Source organism: Liolophura sinensis, chromosome 7, assembly GCF_032854445.1.
Source record: "Liolophura sinensis isolate JHLJ2023 chromosome 7, CUHK_Ljap_v2, whole genome shotgun sequence".
NCBI classification, from domain to species: domain Eukaryota; kingdom Metazoa; phylum Mollusca; class Polyplacophora; order Chitonida; family Chitonidae; genus Liolophura; species Liolophura sinensis.
In genome coordinates, this window is record NC_088301.1 from 32,024,287 (window position 1) to 32,047,355 (window position 23,069).

Here is a 23,069-nt window from a genome sequence, read left to right on the forward strand (position 1 = left end):
TGCTGTCAACAGGTACATGATAACTTCCATCACAACTTCACTAAAACACCTTATTTATTAATTTAACACCATGCTTGAAAATTTTTCAGTTGTATGACATATGTCAGTTTTATAGGAATATGAAAACCGAGAGACCGGAAAACATGCAAACACATCCTGTGTTAGAGCCTCAGTCAAGCCAGCATAAGCTGGATTCAATTCTCCAATCTGCTTGGTTATAGGGCCCTGCTGCCTGTGCTTTAACTATGAGGGATCCACACACCTCCTATTAAAACTATATCAAACAGTATGGCTCCAACTGCAACAAACATGATGATCAAAGCTGGAAGAAGCAAAGCTCAGTTCCCTTTGAGGGATATAAGACTATCAGTGCTTTTTGATGAGGCAATGTCAAGGCTACCAGAGTTCTGCAGTCTCCTATAGCTGCCCTTACTGAGACTCAACAGTCCCCTTCCACAGAAGGGTTACTTGATCCTGGCTACAGTTAGGGTCCACAGGCCTTTACAGTTGTGGGCTGCTATTATCTGATTAAATGCAGCTCAATTTACTGGGTGTTTATACACTAAGGACTGTATTAGGAAGTTCCATGAACAGATCAGCCTACCCGGTTAAAGTCTGTCCTGTAAACTGAACCGGCAAATAAAAAAAAAAAAAACATATATATATATATATATATACATATATATATATATACAGGAGCATGTAATAGAGCAGTGAATAGTAAGAAGAGAAACATGAAACCATTAATGTGTGTTAGCAGTTATACATGCTCACATATTCCTTCTATTGTTTCTCTATGGCTGTTTAATATTAGCCTGTATATAAGTAGATTTTTCTTTGTCTCCATCTATGTACATCTGATTATGAAGATTTTTTAACTATATAATTAATCTAATTGTCCAATCCTTAATGATATACATCTATACCACAGTATAGCCTGGGTCTGAAGGTACACAGAATCAGCTGGAAAGAGAAAATCGAACATGAAGATGCAGAGAATAAAATATGCAGAGAAGCTTGAACAAGAATAAGGACACTTAAAACAAACAAAAACGAAGATGCAAACTGTGAGGAGAATTAAACTTCAATATGAAGGTGCACAGAATAAGTTGTGTGGAGTAACACCATCATGAGGATGCACGGAAAATGTGAGAAGAATCAAGCTCAAGCATGAAGCTGCACAGATGAAGTGGTATATGGAGAAAAGTCAACATAAAGATGCACAGAAAAGGTGAGAAGAATCAAGCTCGAGCATGAAGCTGCACAGATCAAGTGGTATATGGAGAAAAGTCAACATAAAGATGCACAGAAAAGGTGAGAAGAACTGAGCTGAAGCATGAAGCTGCACAGATCAAGTGGTATTTGGAGAAAAGTCAACATAAAGATGCACAGAAAAGGTGAGAAGAATCAAGCTCGAGCATGAAGCTGCACAGATGAAGTGGTATTTGGAGAAAAGTCAACATAAAGATGCACAGAAAAGGTGAGAAGAACTGAGCTGAAGCATGAAGCTGCACAGATCAAGTGGTATTTGGAGAAAAATCAACATAAAGATGCACAGAAAAGGTGAGAAGAATCAAGCTCGAGCATGAAGCTGTACAGATGAAGTGGTATATGGAGAAAAGTCAACATAAAGATGCACAGAAAAGGTGAGAAGAACTGAGCTGAAGCATGAAGCTGCACAGATCAAGTGGTATTTGGAGAAAAGTCAACATAAAGATGCACAGAAAAGGTGAGAAGAACTGAGCTGAAGCATGAAGCTGCACAGATGAAGTGGTATTTGGAGAAAAATCAACATAAAGATGCACAGAAAAGGTGAGAAGAACTGAGCTGAAGCATGAAGCTGCACAGATGAAGTGGTATTTGGAGAAAAATCAACATAAAGATGCACAGAAAAGGTGAGAAGAATCAAGCTCGAGCATGAAGCTGCACAGATGAGGTGGTATATGGAGAAAAGTCAACATAAAGATGCACAGAAAAGGTGAGAAGAATCAAGCTCGAGCATGAAGCTGCACAGATGAAGTGGTATATGGAGAAAAGTCAACATAAAGATTCACAGAAAAGGTGAGAAGAATCAAGATGCACAGAAAAGGTGAGAAGAATCAAGCTCGAGCATGAAGCTGTACAGATGAAGTGGTATATGGAGAAAAGTCAACATAAAGATGCACAGAAAAGGTGAGAAGAACTGAGCTGAAGCATGAAGCTGCACAGATCAAGTGGTATATGGAGAAAAGTCAACATAAAGATGCACAGAAAAGGTGAGAAGAACTGAGCTGAAGCATGAAGCTGCACAGATCAAGTGGTATTTGGAGAAAAGTCAACATAAAGATGCACAGAAAAGGTGAGAAGAATCAAGCTCGAGCATGAAGCTGCACAGATGAGGTGGTATATGGAGAAAAGTCAACATAAAGATGCACAGAAAAGGTGAGAAGAACTGAGCTGAAGCATGAAGCTGCACAGATGAAGTGGTATTTGGAGAAAAGTCAACATAAAGATGCACAGAAAAGGTGAGAAGAATCAAGCTCGAGCATGAAGCTGCACAGATCAAGTGGTATATGGAGAAAAGTCAACATAAAGATGCACAGAAAAGGTGAGAAGAACTGAGCTGAAGCATGAAGCTGCACAGATCAAGTGGTATTTGGAGAAAAGTCAACATAAAGATGCACAGAAAAGGTGAGAAGAACTGAGCTGAAGCATGAAGCTGCACAGATCAAGTGGTATTTGGAGAAAAGTCAACATAAAGATGCACAGAAAAGGTGAGAAGAATCAAGCTCGAGCATGAAGCTGCACAGATCAAGTGGTATATGGAGAAAAGTCAACATAAAGATGCACAGAAAAGGTGAGAAGAACTGAGCTGAAGCATGAAGCTGCAGAGATCAAGTGGCATTGAGAAACACCAACATAAAGATTCACAGGAATTCTAGGCATTGAGCTCCAGCATGAAGGTGCAGAGATCAAGTGGCATGGTGAAACTCCAACATAAAGATGCACAGAAAAAACTGCGAGGATCAAAGCACTTTAACATGAAGATGAACCCAATATGGTAAGTAAAGATGTGGGGATAAACTCAAAACAAATCAATGATTCAGGAATCAAATCCATATCACACATTTACAGTACCCCTCGTTTTATGATGCAAACAATATCACACTTCCTGTTAGGAAAAAGAATGACGTGGTCATAGCATCAAGTATGTCATTCACTATTCACATCTTGGTCACGGTCTTATAATGTATATCAGAGCCACAGACCTTGTCTTAACACATGTATCATTGTGAATGTCACACAAGAACAGTTGTTTCTTGGGACTGTGAGACATAACACTAGCAAACTTTATAAACATCATTTTATATCTAATTTGAAATCCCACAGTCAATGATACACCCTACTGTTAATATTTCTGCAAAAGCCCAGTACACTGGAATTAAAAACTACACATCTAAAAACTTCTCATCAAAGCTAAACTATGCAGACATAGCTAAGTCCAAGTTATGCTAAGACAAACAGAAAACTGCTGATGCTAGTGTGGCTTATTTGTTGTTTTGTCTTCCACAGATGTGTACAAGCTTATACAAGTAGCCTATACTGTGTGCCTCGTCTATGATGGTGTGTGTGTGTGTGTGTGAGAGAGCCAGGGGATACAGGGGTGGAAGGCCTGTCTGTCTGGTTACAGACTGAGTTATGGGGCCCTTCCCCTGATTGGGCTATCATGAAGCTATCACTGACCACTTCACTGTCAGAGGGAGGCACAACTCAGTACTCTCTCCAGCCTTTGATAGTTATCTTCACAGGGTCTATATTTAAACTGAGCATTGTGATGAGTCAGTCAGCAGCATCTTAATCTAGATCTAGCACTGTACAACGTACTTCTTCAACCCTTACCTAGACAATTCTGCATTTTGTAATTTGACACATTTTTGACACATTTTGAGAATTTTATTTAAGAGCTATTGCAAAACCTTCCAGGATACTTGTTTGCCCATTGAAAATATCCAGCACATTTTTAAACATATTATTAGTAGGGGTTTTGGTTTTCAAACTGTTGGTAACATTAAAGGCATACTCTTTACATTTAACATTTTCTGGAGACAATTCTGAAAAAGTATATACCCTCTGTCCATGTTTGTATTACTTGTTAAGGTTAACATACACTGTAGGTATAACCCTCTCACAAACTGAGCCCATTTGAGCTAAATTACAACTAATGCTAACAGGTAACAATATGATTAAACTATTAACATTTGAATGGCTTATACATGTATGTGCATGTAGGTATAGATGCAATTCTACGCATGATATAAAATAATCACACAGATTAATTATGATGAATATATACTGGTGACCTGGTTATAATATCAGGACTTAACATGTCTCTATGCAATACCGCCGTCGTATAAGTGAAATATTCTTGAGTACGGCGTAAAACAACAATCAAAAAAAAAATCTATGCAATAGACTGGTCTTAATGCTCAAATATATGTGGTGCTGCCTCACTGTAAAACCATCTCAAATACACTGTAGATGCAGACATGACCCACAACCCAGAAACTGTATATACACAGTCAGTGGGCAGACAAGTACTTGGTCTACCCCGTAAAGTGACCATAAAAAACCAGGAAAGTACCAGTTGATAATAGGTTTCCTTCAGTGTGCATGGAATATATGCTGTCACACTTTGAATAAGATGATCAAATTTTTTGTATAATTCAGACCCTAAAAAGTACTGAGACAAATGTAACATTTATAAGGGGTAAAGATGAGGGTTGTCTGATCACGACAATATTCCTCTGTGATATGTCAACTGATGAACCTTCGCCATGATATGGCGGAAATATTGCCGAGGTGGCGTTAAGTTATAATCATACATTCATCCAACCAATGAATTGGTTTTCCTTTAATAAAGTTTGCGAGTTATGTGTTTGAGTATATATTAACATACACGCTCTTTGCAGTCTATCATGGGCAAATGTTTGGAAGTGAGTCATGTCTGAGAGGTTAGGAAGCAAGCCTTGGCTAATCAGCCCATCACTAGCATACAGCGGTAGGTTCAAATGAGGCTTTGGACGAGAAATTTGTGTCCATTGTGATGTGTAACGTTCGTTGATGACTTGTCTTAATTTCACCAATATAGCATGCGGATCAGTGTGTCACATATCGGCAAGTTTGACGATAACTTGCTAAAAATCTACGTTTTATCTTGGGCATTTCAATTTCCTCCAGCCACAAAAATGACAGCAGCCATCATACAAGTGAAAAATTGTTGAGTACGGCATTAAAGAAAACCAAATAAATAGATGTAATGGATAATGGTAACAAGTGCGCCACGAGTGTTCTTTCGTGTTTTAGTGCGTTAAAAGTGAGCCAGTTGTACTGTTTTTTAGTTCTACAGACAGCTAATAAAATAACTGTCTACCTTAAGTACATAATAAGCTTTTTAAGTGATTGTGAATATATCTGTTCCACAGGTCACAAAAATCTGCTTCATACTGATGTCATTTGCCAAAAATGACCACAATGCACGAGTATAAATGTAACCAGTCTCAACACACTGGAGTCAGAGCTGTTGTGTATAAGAACTGTATAGTGTAAGCATACACCTATCTACCAGCAAAAGATAGAAGGCAAGAAAGCTGGGATCCTTCCAATCTTAAGCTATAGCTAAGATACTGTGTTCATTAGCTGGGAGATTACCTGTAGGTCACTAGTACAATACAGCTATCACATCTTTATCCCAGAGAGCACCATCTGTGAAAACAAACAAGACTGGGCTATACTTGTGATGGTGTGCACAGGGTGTGTGGCTATCAGAGACCTGATCAGGATACTGTAGCTTCAATTCAACCCCTACTTTCCACCAAATACAAACCCCAGGCTGAGAAGTAAACACAGATACATCAGCTAAATGACTTACCACTCTATGTGCAAGCACATCAGAGAGAATTGCACAATAAACATAGCCTTTGCCTGGTATCTGAACATATACATGAAATATGCTAACATATAATATAGCTGGTCAACACACATGTACATGTATGTCCTCCATAAACAATACATAGTCCAGAGCAAGTGCTGTTTATAAGCTCTATGTAAGACTACACCAGCATAACATGTTGCACGAAAAATCCATGTGTATACTGTGGGCCAGAGATGTAAGTCATATGATAAGCAACATATGCTTGCTCCAGACAGATCAATCTCTATGTTTAAAAGCTTTATGTAAGACTACATGTACACAAAATAAAATAAAATCTGCCATGAAGAATTATGTGTATGCTGTTTGCCAGGGTTGGAAGTCATACATGGTCTACATAAAGCACTGTGTTTATAAGCTCTATGTAAACCTACATCAAAATAATAATTTACTTTGTAGGAACATCCATGTATATCATGCTGTATGCCATGGTTGCAAGTCTTGGCAAAAAATATGAACTACTGCAGGTAAATAATGCTACATAATTGAGCACCACAAACTGCATGTACCCTGTTTATTTTTTTATTAAAGTTTTCTTTGACTTTGTAACTTACCACTGCAATTCAATCAGTTTTTTATTATATCCATTCAATTTTTTCCTTTCAGAATGTCTGCTTGTGTCACTATAAACAGTTCAACATAATTAGAGCATGTACTAATGTATTAGCTCATTTTATCACATTAGATAAAATGAACTGAATACATAACACATCTCATTGTAACTACATATTCCTGTCTTGGCAGAGGCAGCTTTAGCCTGCATACATATGGTTTGGAGAAACGAAACAGTAATAAAGGCTTTTCATTGATGTGTACCGTCAGACTTTATGACAGATCATAATATTAAGTGGCACTTCCTCTGCTGCTCATCTTTTTTGCTGCTAGCGAGCGGCGCCATCCCTGATAAAAAGCCTGCAATAAAGTCTTTTTTGTAAGATTGGGATTGAGAATCCCTGCTTGTAAAATGCAGGTTTGGTTACAGCACAAGCCAGCTCCTGCTCAACAGACAAGACAAACCATGTCAGGGATAGAGATACCCTCAGAGAAATACGGCTATATATTATGGCTGTGTGGACACAGACAGCAGGGCTGAAGCGGGGGGCTCGACTCATTAACCCAGCTTTTCATCTTCTATTACTTTTTACAGTCACACTAAACAGAAAACAACTCATACAGATGATAACAAGTCAATGAGCTGTGACACTCAAGACCATTTCAAAGTACAACAAGGTCTAAATCTTATGTAATATTAAACACTGGCAAGTTTTTTGTTGTTTCTTGTTATCAGTGATTCATGGGATTGGACATACTAGTTTGTACACCATTTTCATCATACTACATATGCCTTATTATAGTGCTGAATTTTCCAATCTTCTCAAAAAAATTGTCATTTGTCTGCCAACTTTTCCAGATTGCCTGTGGTAAGGCAGTATTAATATAACAAATCACGTGAGATCTCTAAACAAGAAAATAAAAGTTTATACAGAACCAAACTATACACTGTGTGCCTGCTACATTTCTATTCTATGTTTAATGCTATGTTAAATGTAAGATATTTAACTGAATGGAGATGTGAAAGTATGCATCTTGCACACATTTGTGGGATGGTCTTGCAGCAACCTGCGGATGGTTGTTGTCATGATTGAACACACTACATGTGTCTCAGTTTTACAAACTTGTTGGTTTATTATTTATTTATTGGATTGGTGTTTTACGCCGTACTCAATATTTCACTTACAGCAACCAGCATTATGGTTGGAGAAAACCGGGCAGAGCCCGAGGGAAACCCACGACCATCCATAGGCTGCTGACAGACCTTCCCACATACACTCAGAGATGAAGCCAGCAAGAGCTGGACTTGAACTCATAGCGACCGCATAGGTGAGGGGCTCCTAGGTCATTGTGCCGTGCTGCTAAACTTGCTGGTTAGCCACACCTTCACGATTCATTTTTACAGCCAACTAGGTGTTAACACCATTTGCGATGCTTCTATACTCTTACCTCACGACAACCGTTGTATGATTGAAATATTCTTGAGCACAGAGTAAAACACCAATCAAATAAATCTTACCCTATGTCTTGCTCCAGTCCCCAATATCATTATGGGTTACTTGAAATTCAGTGCTACTGCCTTTTTAACTCATCAAGCCATTTGAAATTGCAACAAAGCACGACAAAGTAGTCATTTTTCTTTTAATTTTACTACCGCTTTATAGAATTTTACATTCTTAGTTGACTGGGTGGGGAAAACTTAAATTTTTCAAGCAAAATGATGTTGCCACTTTATGGCACAGTCGTTTTACTTGCCTATCTCTTAGCATGACAGTATTCGAGTTGAGATAAATCTAGCAACAAACTATCATATTTTTTGCAATACTTATTTGAAACACAAGCTCACCGAATAAACATAATTCAGTAGATTAGTCTACATGTACTGTAATCCTGTTGAATTCCTAACATTATGCCATAATTTGACACCTGTGTATCAATTCACCTTGTGGACCCTCTTGTCACCCACAAGAGCCTCACACCCTAGGAGAACAAGGAACCTGCTGGGGTGAAGAGATTCTACCAGAAACACAATACTTGGCTAAGTCTATAGAAAACAAATTCCAGATGGGATACAAATCTGGGGCACATGTTCATACAAAACACATGGAAACAATGACCATCCATAAACACGCAGGCTGCCTTGTCCACCTCCTTGTGGTCAGAAATAGAAGTGGCACCCCCAGGTTTTCAGGTTTGCTTCTAATAAGTTCCTCACAGATGAATAGATATATCATCTTGGTAGCAATGAAACTGTTATCCCTTGCCAGGGAAACTTGGTTCTAAACTGAAGCTACTTTATATCCAAGTAAGGAAGGACAGGGACATACACATGTATACCTGCTGGATTCACAGTCTCATAACAAGTGACTGAACCTCTCAAAATACAAGTACCAGTTCCTGTTATCCTTATAACCATCTTCCTCAAGAGCCCCTGATAGATGTAAAATTGCATTTTAAAAAGTGGGCTAATGCCTTGGACTACTGCAGAAATACCATTTAAGTATGAACAAAACCATAAGCAAACAGAAAAACAGTAACATAGAAAACTTTCCAACTTCTTGATTACATTCTAGATTACACAAATTACATTCTCATAAAGAAAGAGATATAAAAAGTTGTAATAATTCAATTATTCGAATTCAATTAAGCTTCATGCAAAAGACAATGACAAGATGCTATTCAACACCATCATCCATGGTCAATCACTGAATCCTAACACACAAAAGCCTCTCCAGTGAATAAATACATGTAATTGTATCTTATGTACAGGTATATGTATTTCAGAGTCAACTCAATCAGTTCCGGAACTCCACTTCACCAGTAGTGCTTTAACAGAGAAAAGAGTAAGAATATTGTAAGGAATATAATCAGGACTTCTGATATCCAGATGGTATCTTCTTGTAAAACGACTATTTTCAACCCTCAAATTCCAAGTGATGTCACTCTCCCATTCACGACAATAACTAGCATTTTGACCATAACCCATCTATATTCTCTTAAGATTCATTTTGCAAGAATTTACCGTGAACATGCACAAATCAGGAGCATGTTTGAATATTTAATGGCATATAAAGGAAGTGACAATAACATGGCATTAAAAACAACTGAACATAGTACATGTGTACAGTGTATTTTATATTATAGCAGACCTCAAAACCTGACTCCGGCCGTGCATGGGAAGGTCTTGCAGCAATCTGCGGATGGTCGTGGGTTTCCCCCAGGCTCTACTTGGTTTCATCCCACCATAATGCTGGCGGTCATATTATTGAGCACGGCGTAAAACACCAATCAAATAAATAAATAAACCAAAGCCTGACACTGGAACAGTGATTACTCTTACTGCTTTACAACTACCCTTAAGTTATGCACGGTCACGTGTACCTCTAGGGACAGAAAAAATGCCAATACAAATTAACTCCTCCCTCTACCCTTAAATTAGCTTAATGAGTTCAATTCTACTATGCATAATTTTCCTTAAATTGCTCATTAAAATAATGAATATATATATAAATCTGCTGAATTTATGAAATTCCCTCTTTGCATGTTAGGCGAGGTGTGCATCAACACTGGGAATAATTGAGACATATGATATCAATGTATTATTACACTAAAGATCCAAAGGATGTATTGTCAGCCAAAGGTATTTGAAACGAGGACAAGTGTCCTAACTAACCTACAATATTGGTGAGAAGATGGTACACTGAAGCGGTCATGGAGCTAGGGCTGATATACTATGGGTTGGTTACAACCTTGACTGGATGAGATAGAGCCCTTGAGTGAACCCTGACCCTCACAGTCAGCACTAGGTCTTAAAGGCATCCTCCCCCAGTCTGATAAAACACAGACCTCTTTCTTTGCCTGGGTAGACAAACAAACAGAAAGCAGCTGGGCCTTGCTAACACTAGGCTGGTGGCACCACTGGGTGACCTTACACCATAGGGTCAACTTCAGCCACTCACATAACTACACATGACTGACCAATTTTCATTTATTACCCCCTCAATACCCTCTCATCCTCAGCTTAATGGCATCATCAACTACCTGAGAGGCTAAAGTGTTAAAACATAAAACATACAGTTGAACAAGGGGCCATTATTAACACCCACTTTTTCAACCCTTTTGCCTATAAGTCGGTCTTTACTGGTCATGCAGCTCATGGATTTTCAAGAGAGATGATTACAGCTTGACCATTGAGCTATTCTGTTCAAATACAGCTCATGCACTTGCCAGTGTGGTTTTACATCGGGAAGTTTGTCAAGAACCAGGAGAGTGATGATAGCTGTTCCTGCAGTGGGCTCTCTTTCTGTGTTTTCGGATATCAGGATGTTTGCCATTTACCTGAAAACAATGGGTGCCTCAAATTTTTGAAATCAGTGCTTTGGAAAAAGTATATATGTATGCATAGGGCTTTGCAGAAAGTAGTGATACCAATAAAGTCCATGCTTTATAATACTGCAGCAAATGACAAGTCTGTACTGGGCAAGGCTAATATTAAACATTGACAAAATGGATATTACCACTTTCTTGAAAGTTGGTGTTTTGGTACTTAAAGCACCTATTTTCAGGCAGAGAGGTGTGATGACTTTTCCTGCTCTGCCTCCATTTCTTCCACCCAGCTCCTGATTTTCAGCTGGTGTTTTAGGTCAGGTTCCTTGAGAAATTGGGCTCTCTGTATATGATTATCCAATTTCCAATGTCTGTATTGAAAGTCCAAACTTAAACATCGTTTTTAGGATATCATTCTGACAATTTCAAGAAAATCTTAATGCCATTTCACATTTCCAAGAACTGGGTATGTGAATTTAAGAAAGTTATATCCATTTTTTTCATTTAATTTAGCCTCACCCTCTTGTTGAAGTCCTTCCAGTCATCTGAAGAGGTTGAGCCATGCAATTAGTGAGGGATGGAAAAGTTAATTATATCAGAAGTGGTGCAAGAAGAGTATCTCTCCTCAGGCAATAGTAATGAGACACCTCTGTCTGGGGGGAAGTTAGTCTAGGCCACATATATACGTTTGGTTCACTCATTGGAGATATTACAGCGCAATGTAATTCTGGCCTTAACATCATGCTAATATAAGCAGCATTTCTTCAAAATTTTCTAATTACATTCATGGCATATATTTGAACACTCAGTCAAGGCCTATCATCCAAATGCCTTGAAGCCCTAAAAGTTAACCCACATTGTAAATGTCGCTTTTACAACCAAAATTCACAAACCAAATCTCTAAATGTTAAACCCACCCAGTAAATTTAGTTTTACAACCATCATCCAAATTAAACCTGTTAAATGTAGTATTCCCTTGCAACATCAAATTTTATTGCAGTCACCTATTTATCTTGGATATTTTAAATCCTTTGCAACATCAATTTTGGTAAAGTCTAAAAAATTAACCTAGCCAGCTGATGTCATTTTTCTCTTCCAACATCAGATCCTGAGTAAGCTTTAAGTTAATGCACCCAGCAAACGGGGGCCTCCGTGGCTCAGTTGGTTAACGTGCTATCTCAGCGTAATGACCTAGAAGCCTCTCACCAATGAGGTTGCTGTGAGTTCAAGTCTAGCTCATGCTGGCTCCCTCTCCGGTCTTATGTGGGAAGGTCTGTCAGCAACCTGTGGATGGTCGTGGGTTTCCCCCATGGTTTCCTCCCACCATAATGCTGGCCGCTGTCGTGTAAGTGAAATATTCTTGAGTACGGTGTAAAACACCAATCAAATAAATAAATAAATAAACCCAGCAAATGTAGCTTTTCACTTCCAAGGGAAAAAATTCATGAAACCTTTAAGCTAATCCTTTAAGTGTACTGTCAGGAAATGCAGTATCACTTTCAACACCAAATCATGAGGAATCACATAAATTCCTCTCACACCAGGGCTTTTTTTATACAAGAAACTTTCTGAGGGTCCTGTACACACGTTTAATCTGATCAAACTTGAGTCATCAAACTTGAGGAAGCCTAATTAACCTTGAGAGAACCACTTACTGCCAGCAAGACACTTAATAACTTTCACAAATGGGGCATCTATGTAAATCCAGCCTGCCACCATGTTTGATGCTGCAAACTCCCAGGCATACCTCAAATGTGCAGACAGTCTGGAATTTGGCAGTTCAATCCCCCCCATCTTGATTTAATCAGGCAGTAAGACTTGTACTAAATCTGGCAGGCTTTGATTGAAGTTGACAATTACTAGAGACTTCAAGTCCCAGTGCTGACAGCAGAAGCTATGTGTACCCTGTGTTGATACATAACACTGTGCTTACATCATACCTCCTCTTTGCAGGCACTGCAATCTTAATTCTCATCAGGCCAAAGGTCACTTTAATAGCAGTCAGTAAATAAAGCTTAAATGTACATTAAGATGTAACATGGCCAAAACTAATGCCAGATTTATCATAGTAAACATTTATCATCCTAAAGCTTGAAGAAAGAAAATATGAAGGAAGTTTTTTCATCACACTTGAGCCCCTCTTTGTCCTACTATAAAGTGAATTTGAGGGTGTATGTTAACACAAAATTCCTCATCTTTGATCTTTGCCGTGACTTGTATGAAAAAACTGGAAAATTTGGTGAAATTGAGATCTGAACCTTTCTGAAATTAACCCTGGTTACTGACTGGGGATTGAATCATTATTGTTCAGTTTTCATCGCACTGTGCTCATAGGTTGACCTTTTAAAATCCAGACTGTGATTAGTTTTGTCTTCTCTCCACCAATGTCCCTTGTGCCTACACCAGGATAATATGCTAAACAAAAATGTAGTTTGATCTAGTTTTCTTTACACAGATATTATGATACTTACTAGGAAAGCTTATACTAACACACTAAATGTTCTCTGAGAAGACAGTTCTACACCACAATATGCACACGCAACTATAGAATTCAAATAATTAAATCCCTCTTAATTATCCATGACTGGTGATTATTTTGCCATGGTTAGCATCTTTCCCCCCCCCCCCCCCCCCACCCACCCACCCCAAAAAACCTACAATTAGCAATAGGCAGTATAAAAGGATTTTAACCGGCAAAAGCGGAAGGAAAATGTTAACTTACCAATCATGCAAAGATAAAGTTATCCACATCAAAGATCAATACATTACAAATACATGGAGGCAACAGTGTATGCTGAGCTAGATCTCTAAAGTATATACAAAAGGTGTTGACACTATAGTTCAGGCCACTTTAAATAGAAGGCTGAGAGAATTTTCTAGGTGCATGTACTAATGGTTAAAAGGAGCTAGAGTGTTAAGGTTCCCTCTTACAAGGATGAGGACAAACATAGTGTGCCCTCAAATGACATTCACATATCCCCCTATGTATGACCTCACTCCTGGGCTATCCCTGTCAACCAACTCCTCTAAAGGTGACACCTGTATTGACAACTTAATGAGAAACTGAACAGGTAACAGGTGAAGCATCGGCATCACTGGAAAGGTAAGCCTGATGACCCAGAAACTCAGCCCTCAATCCCATCACACACCAGCCATTGACAAAAGCAGGTAACCCGTCTGTAAGAACAGATTACTTTTGGGACACCACAGATGTACCTGGGGAACTTTGATACTCCAAACCATTAGTACATGTATACATAGGTGTATTTATAAACAGGATGTGTATTTGAACCATTCTGATATTACTGATCCATCCACACTATACAATAAGTTAGCCTGATTAAGCATCAATTATCTAAATTCTTGAACATTTTCATGTGAGATGAAAAAAAAAATTGAAGAAAAGTTTTGAGAGTAAATATTTAAACATATATTACAGATCCTAGTGATAGAGTCATATATTGATAATTCATCACCTATTATGCAATTATGGATAAAAATGATTCATCAACATCAATAATAAATATTCATAAATATTGTTGATGTGTGTTTTTATTTGTTGACACTACAGAGATATTTAAATTTGATACACATATTGATGCACTGCTAAAAATTCTCTACTAAATGCTCTTTGAAAATCCTACATGTACTATGGCCATTATACAATGAGTAAATATTTATAGACCCCAGACAATACAGATGGGCACATTTTTTAGATCTTCTTGTGACACAGCTTTTTTTCCACAAACACACCGCAACAAAAAAAAAGAAAATTAAAATTTGTAAAATGGCTATTTAAAAGCTCACCTGTGGGATACACATAACGCAAAACTTCAGATCAATACATACATGTAAAGTACTCATACATGTGAGTGTACAGGATAAATCTCAATAAATGACTTTATTGGGCAAATTTAACATCAGTCAACTCTACACACGGAAAATACAATATGGTGAATAACGGACAAATCCCAATGGATAAGTGTAATGAGCAAATACCTTCTGCTGACTAATATAGATTAAATCTGCTAAAACACTAAATGAGCAAATACCATGTCATAATTAACGGACAAATCCCAATGGGCAAGTGTAATGAGCAAATACCTTCTGCTGACTAATACAGATTAAATCTGCTAAAACACTAAATGAGCAAATACCATGTCATAATTAACGGACAAATCCCAATGGGCAAGTGTAATGGGCAAATACCTTCTGCTGACTAATACAGATTAAACCTGCTAAAACATTAAATTAGCAAATACCATGTCATAATTAACGGACAAATCCCAATGGGCAAGTGCAATGGGCAAATACCTTCTGCTGACTAATACAGATTAAATCTGCTAAAACCTTAAATTAGCAAATACCATGTCATAATAAACGGACAAATCCCAATGGGCAAGTGTAATGGGCAAATACCTTCTGCTGACTAATACAGATTAAATCTGCTAAAACCTTAAATTAGCAAATACCATGTCAAAATAAACGGACAAATCCCAATGGGCAAGTGTAATGGGCAAATACCTTCTGCAGACTAATACAGATTAAACCTGCTAAAACATTAAATTAGCAAATACCATGTCATAATTAACGGACAAATCCCAATGGGCAAGTGCAATGGGCAAATACCTTCTGCTGACTAACACAGATTAAATCTGCTAAAACACTAAATGAGCAAATACCATGTCATAATTAACGGACAAATCCCAATGGGTAAGTCTAACGGAGAAATACCTCCTGGTGACTGATACAGATTATATCAGGTAACTCACTAAAAGGGGTAAATACCATGCGGTGATTAACAGATGAATCCCAATGGGTATGTCTAATGGGCAAATGGTTACTAATGGCCAAATATTACAATAACAGGTGAGTCTATTTGACAACTCCAAACAAGTGAGTTTAATGGACTAATCACAGCAGGTGAGTCGAACAGAACACTCACAGCCAGTAAATCTAATTCCATTTGGTGAATGTAATAGAAAAATCTCAGCAGGTGAATCTAATGGACAGGTTTTAATACACACTAGAAAGGCCAGAGTTCTTGAGTAACTTGCATTTAAAGAAAGTCAGTTTTTCTAAGCAAAAATCAGAATGGAATGTAAATGGTAATATGCAGGGTTGAACTCTCACTGACAGGAGCAAATATCATAATTAGACATATCAGCACTTTCATCCCTTGGCTAGTGAAGATCCATATCAGCAGGATTTCTTGTGATGGATGCTTGTAAAGTTACACCACCACCCTTAACAGCATGCTAGTCTACACCATCAGAGAACAAAGCAAGTTCCTTCTTTGGGTCAGATAGAATCTGTGGCTCAGCCAGACATGATCTGACAGCAACCAGCACCCCTTCAGAGCTGTTACAACTTCAAAGTCCATTAACAATCTCACTGTGTCTCTAATAGACTTTCAATTATCCACACAGATAGGTATGCCTTTCAGATCTTATTATGACACAGCTTTTTTTCACACATGCACCCACCAAAAAAATGCTGCAAGCTTTCAATTACCATGTGCATTAAATAAGCCGCGCAAGACCCAAGTTAAACGAAACAGAACTAGGAACAAACAGCTCTTGACAGTCCTGGCAGAAAGCATGTGAGATCTGCGTGTGCGAAATGGGGCCAAACCAACCATATGGGCTACTATTCTACTACCTTGTCTGCAGACCAGGCAATTTTATACTCAATTAGTTGCACAAATTGGAAAGAAAATTGTCTACTGCAATGAGTCTGTTGAGGAAAGGTAAGAGTTAAGCTGACGTGACTGGTTGATTTAATGAGGCATATGTGTAACACAGCCAGCCTCTGGGTGCCTTACCCTTGGAGGCTGTTACATGGATCTGTCTCTGGTATACCAGACAGTACCTTAACTCACATGTGTTTACCCCCAAACTGCACCTCATATCCCCCACCCCACCAACTCACCCTCAACTCCACTCCTACCAGGACATCAAACCGCAGACAACTACCAACATGATATCCAGTACATCAACACTGCTCACAACCAACTGAACATGACAGATGAAATGATAACAACAGTGCATTTGCTTTTTGTTTTTTCTTGTTTTTAGGGAAAAAAAAACAAATATATTTTTTATCTATTTTTTATCGTTTTGTATAGGTATGTATAATCATTGTCTGAAATAATTTGTAGTGTTCATATGGCTAAAGTATACTACCACTGATTTATGCAGCATGCTTGTACACTCTTCTGTTCTGAATGGACAAAAACATTACATTCACATGCTTAAACTACATGTAGTTCTAGTGTAAAGTATTTATTTGTTTATTTATTTGATTGGTGTTTTACACCGTCCTCAAGAATATTTCACTTATACGACAGAGCCAGCATTATGGTGGGTGGAAACCGACGACCATCCTCAGGTTGCTGGCAAACCTTCCCACTTACAGCTGGAGAGGAGGCCAGCTTGAGTAGTGTAAAGTACAAACTAATAACCAAAACAATCTGAGAAATTATGGATCCTATTGTTTTAACAGGAAGAAGATTTAAGGAAATGTTATTCACTTATTTGATTAAAAAGTGAGAAGTTTTCACTGGCAAATTTGTGTAGAATGAACTGGATATTCAAAAAGATGCCTTTTAGCATTTGTACTGAACTCCTTAACTCGGAATTCTTGAAGTTCATACATATACATGCTTGAGTAGAGTGAACTGATTTCTGCTAAGTTGCTTTTGTTAAACTTCATCATAACATTCAGTGACAAATATTTCTATCATTTTGTCGTAACCCATACCAATTTAAAATCTTTAAAAGCACCTCTGAATTATTTCATCTCCCAGAAGAAATACTTTTTGTAGAATAAATGTAACTGGCAGGGTTGGAAAACTGACAGGCTTGATATGCTGCATGTTTGCCAGACTATACTGCAAAATACTCTCATAATGCCAGAAAATAATAAGCCAAATAAATAAACAAATGTTCCAGGAAATTAAGTACTTTGTTCCAGTAAATATTATTAACACATGCGTTTGGTCTCCACTGCTATTCAGTGTTAGGGGGCCCATTGTTCTAAAGGATGAAGGTTAACGGCAGTGGTAACACACTTTGTAATAAGATTAATGTCGTTCTCAACAACAGCTCATAATGAATACAACTTGATGCTGATTGGTTGACGCTAGATACAGGAGATTTCAGGTTAAATCAGTTGTCCTTGTCACAAACTGGTGCATTCTTAGTCCTGCGCTCATATTTTACATACACAAGTACCCTAATTCCTCAACTTTTCGCATATGAAAAAGTAACTTTCAGCGCAATTTATGCACATTTTTAAGTTGATTTGGAGAAAAAAAAATTGGTTGGGCCAATTTCAGGGCTTCACAAAAAGTATAGTTTTATCAGTCTACACAGAATAATGCTTTCAGAATATGCTTGAATAAACACCTTGCAAGCATGCAAAAAAGTTGAAGAATTACAGTAACACTTACTGAAACATGTACATTTGTCCATATGATCACTTCTTCATTTCAATCAAGATACCTTTAACAAGTTCAGAAAGTAGACTACAGATACAGAGTGTTGGGGTGGGCTTTGCTTAGTACATGTACCTGGTAGAAATTCCTTCTTTTTTGTGTTCAACCTATGGCTCGAGTTTTTTTGACAATGGCATACATTACACAATTACAAGGCTTCGTATAGATGAAAATTATCATGCTGTTTACTATATCATCTTTGGCCTTGCACAAACACTTGAAAGTTTTTTCTTCAACCTCCTGTATGTATGGAGAAACACTGTGGTGAGCCTGCAGAAACCTCATACCCAACATCCCAGCCAGAACAGCAAAGACTTACTGTCAATTAAGAAATTATCTGCCATTTTCTTTTACTATCTGCTAAGTATTTTTTAATTAATTACCTTGTCAGAATGAGCAAGTCCAGAGCTGGCAGCAGTGTGAAGGAAAACAGATAAGTGCACTCAACTGAGGGTGCCATACCTCCAGGATGCTCTACCCTTAATTGCATTTCCTACAGTGCACATAATTAAGCCATCTACATAATGGATGGCATCTAACAAGAATTGTAACTTAACTCTTCAACCAGAATTACAATGCACTCAAGACCTTTCATCGACCTTGATATTTTCCTTCGGAGAAGATCTATGCATGGTAGAAACTCAAAAATACTTAAGCACATATGTGAGGAAAAAACTGATTTCCTGAAATTACTTTTGCTTTGTCATAGGCACAATTTTCTCAGGTATCAAAGAAACTGTTTAAATGAATGAAAACAAAATGCCAAGAGGAAAGACCACTGAAATTACATTTATGTTTTAAACTACTTTTGTTTATTTATCGAGAATTTTTTTTTCGTTGAATTGCAACTAAGTGCAATCAAATGTTTGAATTTTACGATGGGATTTTTGCATCACTTGGATAATGTTTTGTGCCAATGACACGAGACAATAACTTTGTCTAAGTTTATTTTCACCTTTCCCAAAAAATGTTATCAAACAGGTAATGTTCAACACTCCGTTCAGGGTACCAGGTTGGCAGGGTAAGGCCAACACTAAAAGTGGTCCATATACCCTACCTTAGAAATCATACATTGAACTGCATTTAGTTTTGAGTGAAGAAATTCTAAAAACAAGTAAAAATTAATAGTAATTAACTAACTATTAATAATAGTAATTTAGTAATTATCAGTTATTATGCTCAGTGATCTTTCCACTGACATTTATTCCACTCTTATGTTTTTTTTTCCCTTCAATAACAAACCAATCACCTTGTTGTGCATGCACATGAATGCATTGTTCCAGGAAATATTTCAACAGCGAGTCCTCATAATCAAAAGATATAGCCAAAAAAGAAATAGGAGTATTCAGAGAATTTTTTTCCTCAGTAACCCTTTCTCATACATCCAGATGTGACTAGATAATGATGCATAGGGCTCACTTTCAGCGCAGCAGTTTCCACCAGTCAAGACTAATGGCACCCACACAACTGTGTGTACATTTCCCATTTCAGATCTACAGCCTCTTAAGCGTTAACAGTCCATGACGGAGAAACGTGAGGTACAACGCATAGCTGTGAAAAAATAATGACACTGAAAAATCTGTGGAAACTAGATACCGTTGCAAACTGTGAAAATTTTTGCATGAAAGGCATGAAGGGACCGTAATTAACTACATATCTTTTTGCCTCTTGAGACTGAAGAGCGTCTGTACGTGATCGTTTTAAAAAAGAGCCATGGAAAACTTTTAACAGAAGCAATAAATTTGGCCGACATTCAAATATGCGACCACATTTAGACCTCTAGTTTAACATACAAATGCAGGTGTTGTAAAAACTGGCAGATGTACAGCACAAATTTGTTTGCCATGATGTCAAGTACTGAGCCTGAGACTAAGTACTCAAAAACGGAAGTTTAAGTTCCCAAAAGTTCTTATTCATTTGACTGGTATTTTACACCATACTCAAGAATATTTAACTTACTTTATAGTGGGAGGAAACCGAGCAGAGCCTCGGGGGAAACACACAACCATCTGTAGGTTGCTGGCAGACCTTCTGCCTTATGACTTACCAGAGGAAGCCAGCCTGAAGTGAACTCACAGGAACCACACTGGTCAGAAGTTCCTGAGTCACTCTGCTGCACTAGCGTGCTAACCACTAGGCGGCCTAAAGTTCTTCAACCAAAAATGTTGATTATTGGAAATTCTTTAAAAATTTTCATTCATCTATTCAGTACAAAAAAACAACCAAAACGCTACAATCAGAACACATCTGAATCATGATTTTGTGTGAAATTCTCTTTCAGACCTGTGTTAACTATAATCTTAATAAAGCTGGCTCGCTGAATCATCATGCAAACAGGGCACCAGAAGGGATATCCCACTTAGTTACAGTATAAACTAAACACAAGAGAATCTTTATATCCTTAATGTATATGCAATGCAAAAAAGCCCAAAAAAGTACAATTAGAAACAAAAGAAAGTCATAGCTTTATACTATATGCGCTGGACCATGAAATTCTGTTGTTTGACGTCCAATGTGGCTGCGAGTGCAAGGTATCTATTCTTCTAATTTAACATCACTGAGTTATGATTCTCTCTCAATTCTGCTGGAAGGAAGCCGCCTTTTCCCAGGGGTATAAAATGCTCCCTAGGGCCCTCACCCTCATGCCCTGGAGACGATTTATCCCCAGTGTGACAGAAGCACTCATTGCTTTTACCCCACCCCTAATGACAGCTCTCAGCGGATGTGGCATGCCCTAAAATCTCTGGCTGTTAGAGAACTGCAGCAAATCTCTGAGCACATGGGAACACCCTCCATATGATATAAAAAACTATATGGATGGTGTCTCACTGACACACTGTGGATATTTCTCATTGAGCGCCACATAGCTGAATGCTAATATTTAAAAGCTGTAAACTAGAGTAGAGCAGGGAACCTAGGGTTGAGGAAAAAAAGAGTTTCTTACAGCTTGTTGAAGAGAAACATAAAGGTTTATAATTTGATACTGAAATTTAGCCAAGATACTCCTGGTGAAGATCATGTAGATTATTTTGTACCCTAAGCTTTGTGATAAATTCATAGCTTATGACTGAACAGGAATAATTTCAAACTGTTACAGTGGTCCTGAATTAATTACACCCTAACACAATCTCTTACTTTTATACTTTTTGTGAAATTATACTTTATGTGAAACCCCGAAGCTGGTCAATCCAACCAAAGTAGTTGTCTCCAAAAAGTGAGCATAAATTGCACTGAAAGTTACTTTTTCATGTGTGAAAGGGTTGAAGAATTAGGGTAAAGGAAGCAGGAAACCACATCACTACACCATGTATTAGGTAAACCTCCTGATAAAAAGCCACAGTCAATTATGAAGCCATCAGGGCTTTGTGTTCCCGCATGCATGGTGCCAGAGGCGCAAGCAGAATAAATAGCTAGCTCTCATGGGGCCATCTGAAAAAGTTTTCGTCAATTTCTAGATACTTCAATACACATTAATATAATTTTCATAGATAAAAATAGATTTATACTGAAAAATACCTTGCCTTACTAAATCTTTTATGTGATGGAAACAATTAGAACAATTATTCAACACTGCTACACTAAAAAACACAGCAACTAGAAGTTGTTTCAGAGAACTTAAAACTCAAAAGTCATGCATAGATTCAGTTCATTTTCCACCCTGATCTATGGTTACACAAAAGAAACCTGCACATAAAATTTTATCCAAATCAGACAATATCTGAACCAGTTAAAACATATTGCATGGAAACCAGCAAATCAACAGTTACAGGTGAACTGTCCCGGTTTTATTTCTCACTTTTCCTAACTGAATGCTATACCTGTGATATGGAAAAAATTACGAAAACAAAAAAAAAAGCATCTTGTGAGATGTTTTACTCGTAGAAATTAAAAATGTAATTAACACCAAAAATTCTGAGAAAAAAAACTCACACCGTTTGTCTGCCCTTGAATGGCGCTAGAGTGCGAAATATGTGTGACGTAACGGTGGTACTTTGGTTTAAAGGGATAATGTCGGCTACAGTGGATCTGATCCACCTTTTTGGACAGGAAAACTGCTTTTGTGACCAGAAATGTTGGAAAATGTAGGTACTGCTTCCTGTTTCAACCATCATTGGATTTTTTTACTTTCCATTCCACTTTGGAATCCAATTCCACACCCCTTTTTTTGTTTTGGGTCAAAACACGCCTCTTCAAAATGGTTGGAGCATAATTTTGAGTGCTTATTCGGCACAAAATGGTCTCGTCACATGGTGATTATCCATTTTCGTCACACAGAGGGGTCTGATGGAAAAGAATGAAAACTAATCCCATCATAATTCAGTCTGCAATCAGTACAGTTCATAGCTGCACAAAACAACATCGCTCCACTGTCATGTCATAAACAAGCGAGACATCATGGGCAGAGGAGCATGTTGAAAAGCTTCAAAAACTTGTCCTATCAGCCTTGAAAAACATTGTTTGTTAACAACATAGAGCGATTTTAATTCTTTAAATCATTTTGGTTCCGTGTTTCAGATAACTCTAGGATATACTGTGTCGATTTTGCAAGAAAAATTTGATCAACCGGGACAGTTTACCTTTAAATATAGGCCTACTAATCCACGAGATGGCAGACACAATGCCTAGAGGAGTCATAAATTTGTACAAATTTATAAAGATGAAATATGCTACAGCATAACACATCTGAGTTCAATTTAATTATTTGGCACAGAAAGATTAAAATCA

At 37.8% G+C, this 23,069-nt stretch overlaps 1 protein-coding gene across 1 annotated transcript in view; it reads right to left on the reverse strand.

The window, feature by feature from the left end:
- Positions 1-23,069, reverse strand: part of LOC135471098 (tyrosine-protein kinase transmembrane receptor Ror-like) — a 60,488-nt gene that overhangs the window by 37,294 nt on the left and 125 nt on the right. The window lies entirely within an intron of this gene.